Here is a 17,762-nt window from a genome sequence, read left to right as displayed (position 1 = left end):
CTAACATTTATTCAAATACTGGTGAGGTTAGAATTGTACCACTTGAGGAATGTTTTGTGTGGTGCTAGCACTGTAGACTTTTATTCGCTATGGGAGATACAACAACTTATTTTTTTAATGCTATTGTAGCACTTCACTTTGTATTTAACCACCCAGGCAGCGTTAAATCTCTAATCTCCTCATGAACCAAAGGTGTGTCTTTCTTTTGTTACATTTTTGTCTCACCCTGCAAAAATGCTGCTAACTTTCTTGATCAAGTTTTATTGAAAATCTACTTCAGTTGTTTTATAATACTGTTTATAAAAATATACAAGAAGGCAGTTCTCTATTAATTAATGAGTAAAAGTTTGTGTTACCACATCCCAAGGATACATCATTAGTTTCATCCTATAAATTGAAAGCAGAGAACAAAGGGACCTCACAAAGCAACCCTATAGTCTAAGAAGTGAAAGTGTCACTTTCATAGCCAAACTGCAATGCACAGGAATACACACACACACACACACACACACACACACACACACACACACACACACACACACTCTCTCTCTCTCTCTCTCTCACACACACACAAATCCAATGGTTTCATGTATTTGTTACTTTTAACTATTTTAAGAATGCTTTATTACATTTATAGAATTAATCACTTTTATTTTAAAGATGGTAGCTTAATTTTCTGCCATATTTTTAAAATTATAAATTCCTAGGAAAACAGTGAAAGACTTTTCCAAACAGATTGATGTTTTCATCATTTTACTACTTCATGAGTATTGATTTTGTAGTTAATTAAATTGTGCTTAGACACTATAGTCTTTCTGATCTAAGATGCTATAAATATTTTCAAATTCACTGGTGCTTAACATGTAATGAACACTAAATTTTTTCTTGTGTGTTTTAAAAGATTTTCCTTGTTCCAGTTGTATATTTGATATTTGTGCTTACACCATTCTTGTTTAAAGTTGTCAGATACTTTCGTTGAAATCATTACTGTTTTAATTAATAATGTATTAGTCATACCATTAAAATGTCAGCCTCAGGGCCTGGAAAATGGCTCAGTAGTTAAGAATAAGTACTTAGAGATGACCTGTGTTTGATTTTTTTGTACTCAGAGCTCACAACTGAGATATTCCAATAATGGATATCTTGCCTAGCCCAAAAAAGACTGTGCATTCACCACCAGTATTAAATAAATACCACTGGCAAATGTTTCACTGCCAATTATCTCCTTGTAACTAACTTTTTCAAATGGTTCTCTTCTCCATATCATTCTAATATACAACACCCACACTTCAGCTACTACCCTTAAGATGTTAATGAACTCATGCACTCTATTACTGGCATAAACCTCAATTGGTTATTGATCCTTCTGTCAGTACTTTATCTTATTTTTAATTAAAAATATACTTTTTTCATACAATATGCTCTATGGTTTCCCTTCTTCCAACTGCTCTGAGATCATTTATCTGAATCAACAGACTAGAAAGTCAACAGGCATCTAAAAAGTAACAACAAAATAAAATAGCATAAAAAAAACTGGAAGAGGACAAAAAATAAAAATAAATACAGAAGAAAAAGAGTCAAAGACAAGCATTATGAACACATACAGATTCAGAGATACACACGTCCACACACAGAAATCTTTTAAAACTCAAAACTAGACGCCACACATAGACACAAGGACATGTAAGGGTGGAAAAGATTCCTGTCATGAGACTCCATTGGTGAAAACCAGTTTTTCATTTGCAAGTGGAGCTAGCTTCTGGGTTGGGTATTGACACTCTTATCTCCTTTCTGCATCGCAACACCTGCCAGCATGAAGGGTCATTTTAGGGGTTGTGTGAAAGCTTAATACAGTAGAAGGTTACTAAAATATGTGCCTGTTACGACAATCTAGACTGCTCATCACACAAAACTTCCAGTACCGGAATCAGGTTATATTTCATACAGTTGTTGGCCAAAGGTGTCCCATTGGAAGACCCAAGCAACTCAGTCTATTTGCAAGGCTATTCTCCACAAATTTACAGCGAGCCCCTAATCCTGAAGATAACACCTACACAACTCATTGAATACAGATAAGTTGAGTACCTATAGGGAGCCTTCAAAATTACTGACTAGTGGTACTGTCAGTGTTTTAAACCTGTATTTAGAAACTAGTTTTTAGAAGCAAATATATACTATTCATTACTCTTTTATGATGAATAAGGTTGATTTTAACTAACTTTTCAATGAATGTCTTCATAATTTGTGTTAGGAGAAGTTTACTTTGCAAACTTGAAAAGAAAAATCCTTAAGGAAGAGGAAATGTTCTCTGGGTCATATTTTATACCCAGATGTCTTAAAGATAAACTGTCTTCCTTCGAACATATTAAATATTAAGATGCTGAGTTATACAGAAACAAATTTATTTTTCTTTTTGCCAATAAAAATAATGAATGGAACCACACTAGCTTTAGTTACACAATGGTTTCATTTTGAGAATAATTTTAGAAGTTTATGATTCATTGATTTCATTAAAGGTTAACAAAATAAAGCAGAGGACAGATAGTATCTTAGACACATTGAGACGTTTTACAAAGAGCATTGCCACTAGGTTGTAATGCAGGTACAAAATATTCTGAGATCAATCAGAACTTCCCTGGAACTAAATCAACATGACTCAAAAACCAGAGGAAGTGTCTTTTGAAGCTGCAGAAGTGTAATGCTGAAGGTTAGCAGATCTCTTTTAGTCTGCATATTTGCCCTGCAAACTCCAACCATCCTGTATATATCAACTTCATCATGAAAATTTTCTTTACTCTTAATGAAAGCAAAGAAAAACTTTTTTTAAATTTGAGCTGGATTCTTCTACACTGTCACAAATCTTTGTCAGAAAAGCAGTTCAGGGACCTCTGAGAACAACTCATTTACGCAGTTGAGAGAGTTAGTCTGACCTGACTACTGCTTTTGTCCTCATTTTCAGGTTCCCATTAGGTGTGTTAGTCACTACAAAAGACTTCTTTCTATAGACAGAAGGACATTAAAGATAAGTCACTAAACTGAACCAAGTAAATTAATAATTGTACCCTAGCACTCCCTGAGAAATATTTATCTTTTCATACTCAGGTACTACTGACAATATTTGCACAAATTTGAGTGGTATAATAGATGTGGACATAGTAATACTTTCTCACTTTAAATTTTAAGATAACTTTGTAAAAGTCTAAGCTTTATCTGGTTATATTGGAACTGAATGTATAATAAAATAAAAAATTAAAGTGCATAAAATACATTACTAGATTTGGCACTAGTGAGATCTTTACAGATCTACAAGAATGACATCAATTGGCATTAAGGCTACCCAAAATGCCCTTCCATGATAATGAGAATGATGACTACCTTATATGCTACCATAGAACTCTCATCCAGTGGCTGATGGAGGCAGAGGCAGACACCCACAGCTGTGAACCAAATTGAACTCCTGGAACCCAGTTGCAAAGAAGATTGATAGCCAACGGAATCAAGATCAGGCTGGCAAACCCACAGAGGCAGCTAACCTAAACAAGGGGGGAACACATGGACCCCAGACTGAAGACTGAGGGGCCAGCATGGGACTGATCCAGACACCCTCCCACCAAACCTGTACGACATAGAGGATGCCTTGGAAATCTGTGGAACTTTGGAGAGTAGAGCAGTATTTATTCCTGGGATACAGAGGGACTCTGAGAACCCATACCACGTGGAGGGATGCTCTCTCAGCCTGGATACATGGGGAAGAACCTGGGCCCTTCCCAGGATGATGTGACAGACTCTGAAAATCCCTCATAGAGGCCCTTGCCTTCCCTGTGGAGCAGAGGGGGGGATGGAGTGCTGGGTGAGGGGTTGGGAGGATTGGGGGTGGGGGAGGAGTGGAGGGAGAGGGAACTGAAAGTGATATGCATAAAACGTTAAAAAATGTAAAAAAGAAAATATTGAAATATTTTTAATCACTAGTTATGTTATTTGATGAGTAGCATCATGTTTCAGGTCTAATTCATCCAATTAAAATTATTGACAGTTGATGGTTATTGAATTCCTCTGCAGATCAAAAGCAAATGTGTTTTGGGAGAACCGTGTAATGAGAAGGGTGGAGTCAGACTCTATGTTGTATGTGTTTTTCCCTTGTGAGTGTCAGAAATGAGGGCTTAGTTTTGTTTTGTTATTGCCTTCTCTCCTTATATGCTCTGTACTTTTAGCTCTTCCCACAGAGCTCCATTCAGCTTATAAAGGAAGCATAGGAAGCTTTGATTATGTAAATGTAATACCCCATTGAAGCAGCACCACAGAGAGCCAAAAGAGCAAAGAGTTAGATTTAGACATGAATCCAACTAATAAGGCCTGTGGGGACTTCTGCTTACAATTAGTTTGTTCTCATACAGGGCTAAATTAGTTTTTCATATCCTGTGTAGTAAGAAGGGTTTTCTCTAAGTAAGTTTCATGCCATTGTGTACACAATGGTTTTTATGTATGTTTGAGAGAATAATAATGACAGGAAAATAGAGCTATCTAAATACCTGTATGGGTTTTCATTCCTTGGTAATAATATTTTAGACATTGAAAAGGAAATATTTAAACAGGCATTACTTAAAATTATGCCTATTTTAAATTATAGGTGCAACTTTTTAAAATATTAAGAAAACTTTTCCAGTCACTTCGTATTTTTTAATACAGGAATATAACAGTATTACTGTTAAATTTGAACAATTAAATTCTAATTAATATTATATCATATGAAAGTGTAGACATGTTTTCTTCACTAGAATTAGGGTGTTTATATGTGTGTGTCTTTGTGTGTTGTGTTCTATTAAGATATGTAATAATAGTGTATCACTGGTAGCATGAAATCAATTTTTTGTCTGAAGAATCTACACACTTAGTTCAAAGAAAAGTTAGCTTTACATCAGAGCATTATTAACACAGCTTAAATATTTCAGAGAAATTACATTTCATAACAATTATTCCATAATGCCATAAAAGTAGCTGTGACAGTGTGTTTACTATAGTTAGCTTCCTACACTGTGAACCACAGTCAATTAATAAACACACAGAAAGTTCCTCACTTTTGCTATGGTATTTACTATTATTAAGTGACAAAGCTGGTTCTTTATGCGTTACAAATACTGTCACTGGGGTGGGAAAGATGAGTCAGTAGTCAAAAGTACTTGCAGGGGACTTGGTTAGGGTTCCTGACACCCACACTGATGCTCACAACTGCAGTTCAAGTTACTGGAGTTACTTCATAGTCTTCTGGCCTCTATAGGAAGGGACAAAGCACATATGTGATACATACATATTCTTGCAGGAAAACATATATGCACATACTAGAAATAAATAAATCTTTTAAAAACAACTGTCAATAAATTCTATAACTTATTTTGCATTTTCAATCTAATTTCTTGCTACTTGGGATTAGAGTCATCATCATATCCAACCCTTTACTATTTGTTTTAAAATAGGGCATGTTATTTTATTACTTATGAAGAATAAATGTACATTTGACTTAAAATAGTCTCTGTTAGTAAATTCATGCTTGTCTAAACTTTCTTTCATATAGGAAGCAAACCTACCTTGAAATACAATGTACTTCATGTGATGGCACTCTGTAATCATTTGATTAACCCTCAGCCACTACATTCAACCATCACAAGTTGTCAACTAGTCATTTACTTAATGCAATTGCAAACATTGAGACTGTCTCTGTCATTATTTCACTCTGTCTCCTCAAGTTATGTATGCATAAGGTTAAGTAACAACATGTAGAAACCAGTCTTGATATGAACTACTACTCTGTTTTCATTTTTTTCACTTAAATAAATTTTGTTATATTTAATGAGTTTCATAGTCTCTTCTGATAGTTTTCAGACTCAGTAATATCTGTGCTAACTTGTGTCTCTAGACAGTCTTCTTACAAAAATGTTTTGAGATTTACTCATTCTATTGATGATCTGTGATCATCAATCCATATAATGAATTCAATAACATGGACCTATATTGTGGAAGGAAAGAAGTGACTTCCCTAGTTGTCGTCTTATTTACGTAATCAATGGAGGACATGCATGTGATTTTAGCCACTCTGACAGGTGTAAGGTAATGTCTCATAGTTGTTTTGATTTGCATTTCCCTTATGGTTAAGATATAACACTTGTAACACCAACACTGAGACTGACAATAAATGGGTCTCCCTGAAACTGAAAAGCTTCTAAAAGGCAAAAGACACAGTCAACAAGACTAAACTGTATCCCTAAGAATGGGAAAAGATCTTTACCAATACCACATCAGACAGAGGGTTGATTTCCAAACTATGCAAAGAACTCAAGAAGCTAGTCACCAAAACACCAAATAATTCAACTAATAGTGGGGTACAGAACTAAACAGAATTCTCAATAGAAGAATCTAAAATGGAGGAAAGACACTTAAGAAACTGTCTTAACCTTTCCATTGCTATGAGAAAACACCATGACCGAAAAACTTGTTGAGAAAAGGTTTTATTATGAGCTCACAGTACCACAACACATTCAATCATCAAAGGAAATCTGAGCAAAAACTCAAAACAGGAACTCAAAGGAACCTGAGGCCATAGAGGACTGCCATTTACTGACTTATCATGGGTTGCTCAACCTGACTGCTTATATAATACATAACTGTCAGCCAAGTATAGCATTGCTCACAGTGCACTGTGCCCTCTCCCCTTCATCATAAAGTAAATTTACTACCGGTTAGCCTCCAGACCATTCGTTTGGGGGCATTGTTTTTCAAAGTTTCTATGTTAAATCATGCTGAAAACAAATTATTAGGCATAAAATCATGCAGTAACTTACGGCTATATATTGCCTTTATCATGTTGATGTATGCTCCTGTTATCCCTAATCTCTCAAAGACCTTTATCATGAAAGGGTGATGGATTTCGTTGAAGGCTTTTTTTCAGCATCTAGTGACATGATCATGTGGTTTTTCTTTTTCAGTTTGTTTTTATGGTGGATTACATTGATGGATTTTTCATATGCTGAACCATCGTAAATTCACAGGTAAATGGATGGAACTGGAAGAAACCATTCTGAGTAAGGTAACCCAGTCACAGATTGACAAATATGGCATGTACTCACTCATATATGGATATTAGACATAGAAAAAAGGAGTACCAGTCTACAAACCACACTGCCAGAGAAACTAGGAAACAAGGAGAACTCTATGAGAGAAACACCTGGTCCACTGAAGAAGGGGAAATGACAAGAGCTCCTGAGAAAATTGGAGGCATGGGATGGGTGGCGGGGGGGAGAACATGGGGAGAGAGGAGAAATAGAATGGGAGAAGAGGGGTGGAAGGATAACATGAGGGATGAGGAAGATCAAATCTGGGGAAGAATAGAAGTGAGCAAGAAAAGAGATGCCTTAATAGAGGGAGCCATTATAGGTTTATAGTGAAATATGGCACTAGGGAAATCTCCAGAGATCCACAAGAATGAATGCAACTAAGAATCTAAGCAAAAGTGCAGAAGCTTCTTTGAATTCCCTTCCCCTATAATAAGATTGATTACTACCTTAAATGTCACCCGAGAGCTTATACAGTAGTTGATGTAGGCAAAAGCAGATATCCACAGATAAGCAATGAGCTGTTCTCCTGGAATGCTATTATATAGAGAGAGGAGGGATGAGCAAAAGGGTTAAGAACATGTTGGAGAACCACTCAGAAACAGCTGACCTGCACAGGTGAGAGAACATGGATCTCAGTCATAAAGCTGGGGAACTAACATTCGACTAAACCAAGTCCTCTGAATGTAGGTGCCAGTAAGGAGGCCTGGGCAGTCTTTGGAAACTCTCACAATGGAACCAATATTCATCCCTAGTGCACAAATGGACATTGGAAGCCCATTCCCTATGTATGGATTCTCTGTCAGCACAGAGTTTGATTATTGCCAATGGAAGGCCTCATGCTCCCTGCGGGGTTGATGGTGGGTAGGTTGGTGAGTGGTCGGTGGGGGGTATGGGAGGAAGAGAGAGAAAGGCAGGGGGGGACCTGTAATTACATGTAAATAAAATTGTTTCTAAATTAAACAAATACATTTTTTAAAAATATGAAATAAAAAAACATGCAGTAACTTGATTGAGAAGACGATGATTCAAAAAAGACAATTGAAGATTAAATTGGCATATCTGATTATATATAAAATTATATTATATATATATAAATTGTATTCTTCATATTTTATTTTAAAGAGAAAGACAACTAAAATTGAATCTTATATATATATCCAATATACAGGGAAACATATTCCTTAATGACTATCTTATTTTAAACAAACCTTTTTACAAAAAGTTCTTACAGTTGGTAATTTCCCTAAAGATATTATTTTTTTTGTCAAAAGCAAAACTGAAGAAACAAGACTTAACACAGGCCAATAAACAAATGATATTTACTATTTTAAGAATTCTTATGAAATAACAATAATTTTTTATTTTGCCTATCACGAGTGTAACTTCTTTGGCCACTTGCCATAGAAAACAAAACTTTATCACCAAGCCAAACTATGAAAATACAGCATTTTACAAATTTTCCTTCACATTCCCTAAGGAAGATCTGAAAATACTTTGCCTTTAATACTTCCAGATTCAATCTGTAAATCTGTAACTACAACTACAACATGAGGTACCTTGCTATGAAAATAGCCAGAAGCCCATCTTTGCACATTTGACTTTACCTCCTACAATGACATTTTAGAAACTGACACTAAAGTTGACTTCTCTGCAATTTTGTTTAGACACTTTCAAGCAAAGTACTGTGCCCTACTTTTCTCAGTCAAATCACTGTAATCAAACAAGTGAGTCAGTCCTGGTAACAGAACTTTCATGCCTTCCTTTTTCTTGCACATATAACAGCCTGACTGGCATGGATTTCCTAGTGATTTCAAATTCATTTCAGGGACTGTCAACCATTTTATTATGAGTAATTCAACCTTTATGTTGGTGTGTAGAGATAAATAACATTGAAATTCCAAACATCCATCAATGATGATTTAAACAACAATATTTCAAATATAAATTAATACTATACAGCAGGAAGAATATTGAAGTTCATATTCCCAAGAACTATTGGAAACTCTTATATTTTTAAAATAAAAAAATAATCACTACAATGTAATTTCCCAATAATTTTAGTACAGAGTACCCATTCATAGAGAAAAGAATAAAAGAACTTATCACTTTCTAATATGATTACACTTCATGCATATAGCTTCTGGCATTCTTAAGAGGCACAATTACACAGAAAATACCATGTTCTTCTTGTTCTTACACTCCTCATACTCCTCTTTCTCAATGATATCTGAGCCTCAATGGCATGATTTATAATGTATATCTATCAGTTCTGAATATGCTTAATATCTTTGTATTCAGATGGGTTGTAGTTTCTGTGATGTTACAAAAACAATGAATAAAATTCCATGTATTAAAAAGAGAGTAAAAAGAGGTATAGGTGTGACATGGAGTGAAACAGGAAATGAAAAGCAGATATTATATAATTATGCTACAATAATAACTTCATAAAACATTCTATTGTCATGATGCACAGAATTAATATTACAGAAATGTGAATCTAACCAAAATTAGTCTACATATTAAACTCCTTAAAAAATCTAATGACAATCTGAACTAAAAATAAGTCCAAACATTTACATGAAAAGCACAAATGGCCATGGATAGACAAACTAATACCTTTTGGAAAGAACATTACTTGACCACAAATAATATTAAACTGTAATAATCAAGGGAGTCTACTATTGGTACCAAACTAGACACGCAAATCAGTGAAACTCAGTACAGGACCCAGAAATAAAACAGACTGAGCCTTGCACCCTTAAGTAGATAAGGGATGCCTCTTCCAGTGTTGATGTGACTGTATGTGCCCAGTCTTACTGTAGAATGTTGGGCCATGTATGGTTGGCATGTCTAAGAGGTCTACTTCTGTTCTGAGGGCAGATGGGAGAGGGGTTGGATTTTGGGGAGAGGAGAAGGTAGGTAGGGATTGGGAGAAGAAGAAGGAGAGGCACTGCACTAGGGATATATTATATGAAAGAAGAATTTTAAAGGAATCTTGTTACCTTATTAAAGGGGCATGGATTATGAATTTCTTAATGAATATTTGTGAGTTACTTGGCATTCTCTTGGTCTAAATATTTTTATACATTAGATTAAAGTAGTTTTCATTTTAGTTTTATAAAAATAAGGAATCACAGAAACTGTTATATGACCTATATAAAATAAAACTAAAATAAATTAGAAAACGTGTAGGGTATATGATTTTCATTCATATTGAAACATCATTAGACTATATTATATGAAGTATTCATGTTTAACTAAGTTTGAGGAATTACTTGACATGTTTTGTTAGCTAATGAACTGTCCCTATCATATTTCTCAGTACTTTTAGAAGTGAGCAAATATGTGATACGGTTCATCTTGAAATGTTCTAATGTGTCCAAAGTTCACACAAATGCATTAATGGAAACATTTTCTACATGGTAGTGCTCAATTTTAATGCCCTGTTTAAAGACGTAGAACTCTCATTTGCCAAAAAAATAAAATTAAACAAAAGTATGCAAGTCAATTCTCCCTTAAACAAATCAGTTTAATTTTAATAAACTCACATTTTTACACCAAAATTCTACATGGTATATGTCACGCATATCTATTTCTAAGGTTCCTGCTTTTTGCAAGCTGGATGAGCATTTAACTAGTTAGCAAGTGTTTATCAGTGTAGCTAATGAAAAAGATAAGAATAGGAAGTTGTTCTACAACAGTAAGTTAGCTGTATTGTATCCCATGATTTTAATTATTGTTATCTGTGCTGGCTTGAATAGAATTGTCCCCACAGACTCACATATCTGGATGATTGGTCATTAGAGTGTGGTGCTACTTGACAGGGATTAGGAAGTATGGCCTTTTTGGAGGAAGTGTGTCACTAAGGGTGGGATTTGGGGTTTCAGATGCTCAGTCTGTCCCAATATCTCCTTTTTTCTTCTGCCAGGAGATCTGAATGTAGAATTCTCAGCTATCATGTCAATCTGAGTGCCACCATGTTTCACGACATAAGGATAATGGACTGCTGAAGCTGTAATCAGTTCCCAATTAAATGTGAGTTGTTATGGTCATTTGTCTCTTCAGAATGATGGAACACTAACTATCTTTTATAATATTTGTATATAACTAAAAGGAAGATAGTGTCTCTGAAAACTGTTCTAAGTTAATTAGGCTATTATTTAAGGAGAATCAATAATTACAAACCACTTCCAATTATAGTTGTGAAAATATATTATCAGAAATCAGTTTCTTTCATAGATTATAGCTGAATATTTTTTATCAAATACAAGAGGAAATCTATCTGATAGCTCACAGAAATGAACAATAACAAATAATATTGATTACCTAATTTGGGTAAAAGTTCAAGCATTAAATATGTTTGTTGTGTTAAAATTTGAACACAGCATAGACAGTGGGAACACGGAGACATATATTCTTTATCTCTATGATGATAGTACCTCATCTTGAAATGGCAAGAGAGGGGAAAGCTAAAAATACCCAAGAAAGCTAACCAATATATTATTTATAGATTCTACAATATTCTGGTCTTTATTTAAACAATGTAAGCCGAAGCAAGTATACACATAAAGCCCATGAAAGATATTAAAAACATAATTATATATAGAAATATGTATCCTACTTAAAGGTATAAAGTTTATATCACACTTCCTCAAGAATAGTGGGTGATCTGAGGCAAAAGGAATACATTACAGGAAAGTAAAGATTTGCAAGAACTGTAAATTGTAATACTTATCCAACTGTATAGGATGAGTCAAATTCATCACTATAAAAACAAAAAAAATTGACTCTTTGAAAGGAAATACTAACTTAAGTCTAAACATGAAATAGCCTAAATAGAGATACAGCATATTTCAAAATGAACCTTAAGTAGCTGTTATTTATAGGTTTAATTAGTTAAACTTACCACCTCCATATAATTTTAAGTAAGTACTTCAACAAAAATGACAACAAATTGTATACAAAATATAAATAAAAAATAATATCTGAAATATAAATGAAAGTATCAGTCAATTTGGAAAGAGAAAATAGATTGATAGCTAATATATCCATCAAAAGGCATAATTTGAGTTTTCAAGAAACTGAGTAAAAACTACAAAAAATAAATCAAAGAGACCTTGGTTACTTATTTTTTGAGGTCATATGTTTCCATATGTTGATTTGTGTTTGCAACACATAAAATAATTTGAAGAGGCATACACAAATATCTACAGCAACTATAACATTCACATGGTGTTAGCAGACATGAGGTTAATAAAGAATTAGATGTGTTAACATAATTTTTAAAAAGTAGAAAAAGGAAACAGTCACCAAGTTAAAGGCAAATAAGAACAAAAAAAGTAAAAAACAAAAGCCCCAAATAACAATGGTAAAATGGTAAAACTTCAAGTCCAGTGCTAGAGAGAAAGCACAGCTGTTAAATGCTCTGGGTACTCTTCTTCCAGAGTGATGGAGCTCCTACACGGGAGCAAAATCTGTTTGTAACCCAGACCCAGGGGCCAATCACCTTTTCTGTCCTCTACTGCTTCACACAGATACATTCAGAGATACACTAATATACTATAATATATATATACATTTATATACATATATATATGTAATCAAATTCAAGTCCAAACACATGTACAACTAAAACTATATTAATAAGCTGGACACTCTAACATGCAATGTTATTTAATGAGATTTAAATGCATGAGTAAATACTGCTGTCAACACAAATTATCTCTAAATACAAAACATTGGTGATAGAGAAAATATGGAAGTGTGATAGGAATTACTGACAATAAACAAAGAAGTAATCATTCTAATAAAAATTTTTCTTCTGGGGTAAATTTATGATCAGAGAAACAGAATCTAAGTAAAAGAACAAGCTCTGTTCATGAATAAGACATCAGCGTCAGCATAGTTTCTAATTAATAACATTGTAAACTCTATTAACAAAAGTCTGATAAGCCGAAGTGTTAAATTAGACATTTACATGTATATTAGGTAAGTATCACTTACTTGTTCTTATCATTTCATAGAAAACTTGATGAAAATAAACAAGTTTAAGAAGATTTTTAAACTCATTTATTTCTTTGAAGGTTGTAACACATTACTATGTTTTAAAAATGTCCCTTATTTCTTCTTTATTTATTGAGTTTCAAATTTTGTTAAATTTATATAGACTGCATTTGTTTCATATAGTATGTCTATATATTTCTGTCAATGGCCTTAAGTTTGAAAACATTAAATATCCTCAAATATGTGGATATTATACACTAACAAAAGAAGAGAAGAATATACTATGAATATACTATACTGTAAATAATTATTTTGACCATTAATTTTGAAATTTTAATTAATAAATTAGATAATATTTCCTTAAAATATGAAACCTTACATATTTCTACTAGAAAGTACAAAAGTCTCAAATCAGTGATGTTTAAAATTTCAAAATGTAAGCACAGGATTCACACAACGACTGCAACAATAAAACTGAGAGAACAAGTAATTGAAAATAGTTTCTTAAAATATGCCACTGTTTAATGTCTCCACGGTGCTACCATCGCATCAGGAAATAATATAGCTGAGATGCTAGCCACTAGAAGTGACTATGTGTTAAGTGTGGACATTGTGATTTTAATACAGGTGTCTCCACTCTCCACAGAAATATTGAATTTGGGGATTTCCTTTACAAAGCTTATGAAAGAAGGGAGACAGACAGACAGACACAGAGAGAGAGAGAGAGGGAGAGAGAGAGAGAGAGAGAGAGAGAGAGAGAGAGAGAGAGAGAGAGAGAAGAGAGGGTTTGTTTTTTTATTGTACTTTCTAGCAATACACACCTACCTGAGGCTCCTCTTCCTCCCCTCCTCCCAGCCATTTCCCTATTCCTCTCTTGCCCAGATCTTATTCTCTTTCTTTTCCATTCAGAAAATAGCAGGCTTCCCAGGGATATCAACTGAACAGTGCATAATATGATGCAAAATGACAAGGTACAAACTCCCATATCAAGGCTGGAGGATATAACACAATTGGAGGAAGATGGTCCCAAAAGCAGGCAAAATAGTCCAAGACGTCTCCATTCGAACAGTTAGGAGTCTATCAAAATTCCAAGCTAAGCAACCACAACATACTTCCCGAAGACCTAGATCAAATCCATGCAGGCTCTGTGATTGCTACTTTAGTCTCCTTAATCTCGGGACTATGAGCCCTGCTAATCTGATTCTGTAGAATGGTTCTTCTAGTTTCTTTGACTTTCTGGGTCTTACAATCCTTCCACCTGTTTTCTCCTGACTTCCCTGAGCTCCTCTTAATGTCTGGCTTTGGGATTCTGCATCTGGTTCCAATACATCCCACGGGAGGACTCTCTCATGAACACTGGGCTGGGCACCAATCTACGAAAACAGCAGAATACAATTAGGAATGATTTCATTGCCTTCTTTTCCTTTCTTTTCTTTTCTTTTCTTTTCTTTCCTGGGTCAGTTGTGTTTGGTTTTACCCTAGGACTCTGGGCCTTCAAGCTTCTGGTTCAACGTTAACTGTGCAGCATAAATCATGAACAACCTCTCATGGAATGGGCCTCAAGTTAGACCAGTCGTTGCTTGGCCACTCCCAGAAGCTGTGAGCCACCAATGTCTCAGAACATTTTGCAGGGAGGACAAGTTGTACTATAGTTTTGTGGTGTTTATCTCAATCCAACCACTCGAAGTGTTGCTTTGTTAGCTCTAAATATATATCCTAGGCCGGGCGGTGGTGGCACATTTCTTTAATCCCAGCACTCCGGAGGCAGGCGGATCTATGTGAGTTCGAGGCCGGGCTGGACCAACAGCCTCCAAAACAATACAGAGAAACCCTGTCTCATAAAAATCAATATATATATCCTAGCCTTAGAAGTGGTCTTTTACTCTCCTATTCTTTCATTATAAGTGAACTAGAATGTGTATTCAGAAACTTAGAGTACAATGATCTAGAAACACATATAACAATAAAACTGCCTTTATAAGACATGTTAAATGTTGCATATATAAATAGGTTTCTAGGTTCTAAATTACACTGAAGTCACAATCACTTTCAATTATAACATCAATTTTACTATAATATTTCTAGGCATTAGTTTTTGTAGTTACAATTTTCTTTTGTTTTTTGTGACGGCAGCCATATATACTACATATGTGAATGATTTCATATCAGGTTTTTCTATCTTAAACAGGCTTCATTAACTTAAAAATACTGGAAATAAAAACAGAAGAAGGAAGGAAGGAAGGTAGAAACAAGGAAGGAAGGAAGGAAAGAAGGACGGAAGGACTAAAAATAAATAGAAACATGGGGAAGGTATAGGACTAGTTGGAAAAAAGGCTGTCTGGAATGACAGAAGGATGAGTAATGAGAATATCGGGTTCAGTGTAATCATGGTAAATTATATAAAAATACAATGTAAAATTAGATACAAATTTCTTAAAGGGATAACAGTTTAGGTTCAAGGAACAAAGAAAAATTGTGGAGAACTTGGGTACTGCATTGATTCGTGCACAGGAGAGAGGGACTTCTTAAGCATTGTGCTCACATAGAGTATATGTATGTGTGATTTGTGAATTCTACTGAGAGTTCTTTGTTAGTGAATAGACTAAGAAGTTACCAAGAATACTCACAGCATCAACACTGGACTCTAAGAACATGAGTATGTACATTTAAAGACACCCCTCCATCTCTCACACATAGGCACACATGGTGTGTTGTTTCAAAGCATTTTAACTTCTACATTAGTTAGCAACAGATGTAAGAAGAAGTTTATTTAAAATACTAGAAGTTAAATTATTTTTAAAATAAATAATTCTGAAAATAGATGAAATAAGGTAACATTTAGGTTTACAAACAAATTCAAAATTTATAGAGAATTTAATTTGAGGTATGAAGATTTTTAACTTAAAAACCACATTTTACCCCTCATACTCTGACTAAACGTTGGATTTCATTAGTTAATTACAATTCATTTAAAGTTGAAGTATTTCCCCAGCCTCTAGATTTAATTTATTTAATATAATAGACCTTACATTAGTGATACAAGGGATAGACACCTTCAAGCAAACAGGAAATAAATAAGCACTTCAGAGTTGATGACTTAGCACTCAGTCAATCTTTGTCAATACTGTCAGGGTTTAACACCTGCTAGACACTGTTCAAGGATCCAAATCTGGTATTATCTGACTCTGCAGATCAAGCCAGATCTTGTTGCAACTGACAAGTCTTTAATTGGGTTTAGTTTCATGGCCATGTGCCCATTACTCAAAAGTATTGCCTTTTAAAAATTATACCAGTAAGATCTTGGCGCAGCCTCAAGTTCATTTCCTTGCAGTCGCTGAAAGGACATAAAACAGAAGAGCCAGTGTGCCTGTTTCACATAAAAATATTTAATAGCATAGGTTGGATCTCGCATGAAAATAACAATTTGTTTTATTTTACTTTGGGAAATGTAAATCAGGAGAAGTGAATACTCAGCAAATATTGAAACGTGTTTTACATCAGCTAATATTAGAAGATGTAATGAAAACCTGTGCAGGCTACTGAATATAATATCTACCAGTACAAATATACAAAGTGAGTTTACAATAAATTAACATTTTATCATTGTTATAACATAATTGTTGTTACTTTAAAAAAATTTTTAAATGGGAAAATAACCTGCATATTCTCAACACATTATAATTTGAGAATGGGTATTTGGGCTGTTCTCATAGGTCAATGTACCAATGTAATTCCATACATAAAAGTACTACATAGAAAATTAAACTACATTAAAATCATTCTTTAGATGGGAAAATTCATTTTCATTTTTTGTACACATTAATGTCAGCAGAAAACTTAGACATAAGTTATCCCTGGGAATAATTTGATATATCAAAATTATTGCTGCATGAGTTTCCTTGTTATTTGCTAAATAATCTCTTTACTTGCCCTCTGACCATCTGCGTGTGTGCATGTGTGTGTGAGAGAGAGTATGTATGTATGAGTGTGTATGAGTAAGTATGTGTGGGTTTTCTGTGTGCATGTGTTTGCGTGAGTGTGTCTGTGAGTGTGTGTGTGATTGTGTATGTTCATATACATGTGTGTTTGTGTTTGTAAGCATGTTGTATGTGTGTGTGTGTTATATTGTATACTCTTTTGAATCAACCTCTCAGTCAGTAGTATTAAAGGACACTGACCTGTCAAGTATAAATACATTGCTTCCAGTCACTTGCATGCCTGAACTAATTAAGTAAATAAAAGAAATCATTTCTTTATTTTTTCTACCTATCTGTGAGTTAGAAATTCCTTCTCTTGATCTCAAGCTCTCACACATAGATTGAGGCAGTCAACATATCCCTTATTCTTCACCCAAAGTGGGAATTTTTAGGAAAGTGAACCTGTGTTCAATATTCAACACTATGAAGTTTATATAATACAGCTGAGGTTTGAGGATGGAAAGACATATAAGGCTTTAGACATTGTCATCAACAGGTATACCAGGAACAAGAAAATCAGCGTCATCCTCTGTTCTAAATGGGATGTCTCCATCAATTACCTACCTTCACAACTCAAAGATCCCTGCAGAAAATGGCGATGAAAGAGCTGTCTAAACACAGTAGAATCCATGCACATATGAACTCTCAAAAACAGGCAGCATATACAGGGCCTGCA

Source organism: Mesocricetus auratus, unplaced genomic scaffold (assembly GCF_017639785.1).
Source record: "Mesocricetus auratus isolate SY011 unplaced genomic scaffold, BCM_Maur_2.0 Super-Scaffold_2245, whole genome shotgun sequence".
Taxonomy (NCBI): domain Eukaryota; kingdom Metazoa; phylum Chordata; class Mammalia; order Rodentia; family Cricetidae; genus Mesocricetus; species Mesocricetus auratus.
Note: the sequence above shows the minus strand (reverse complement) of the source record.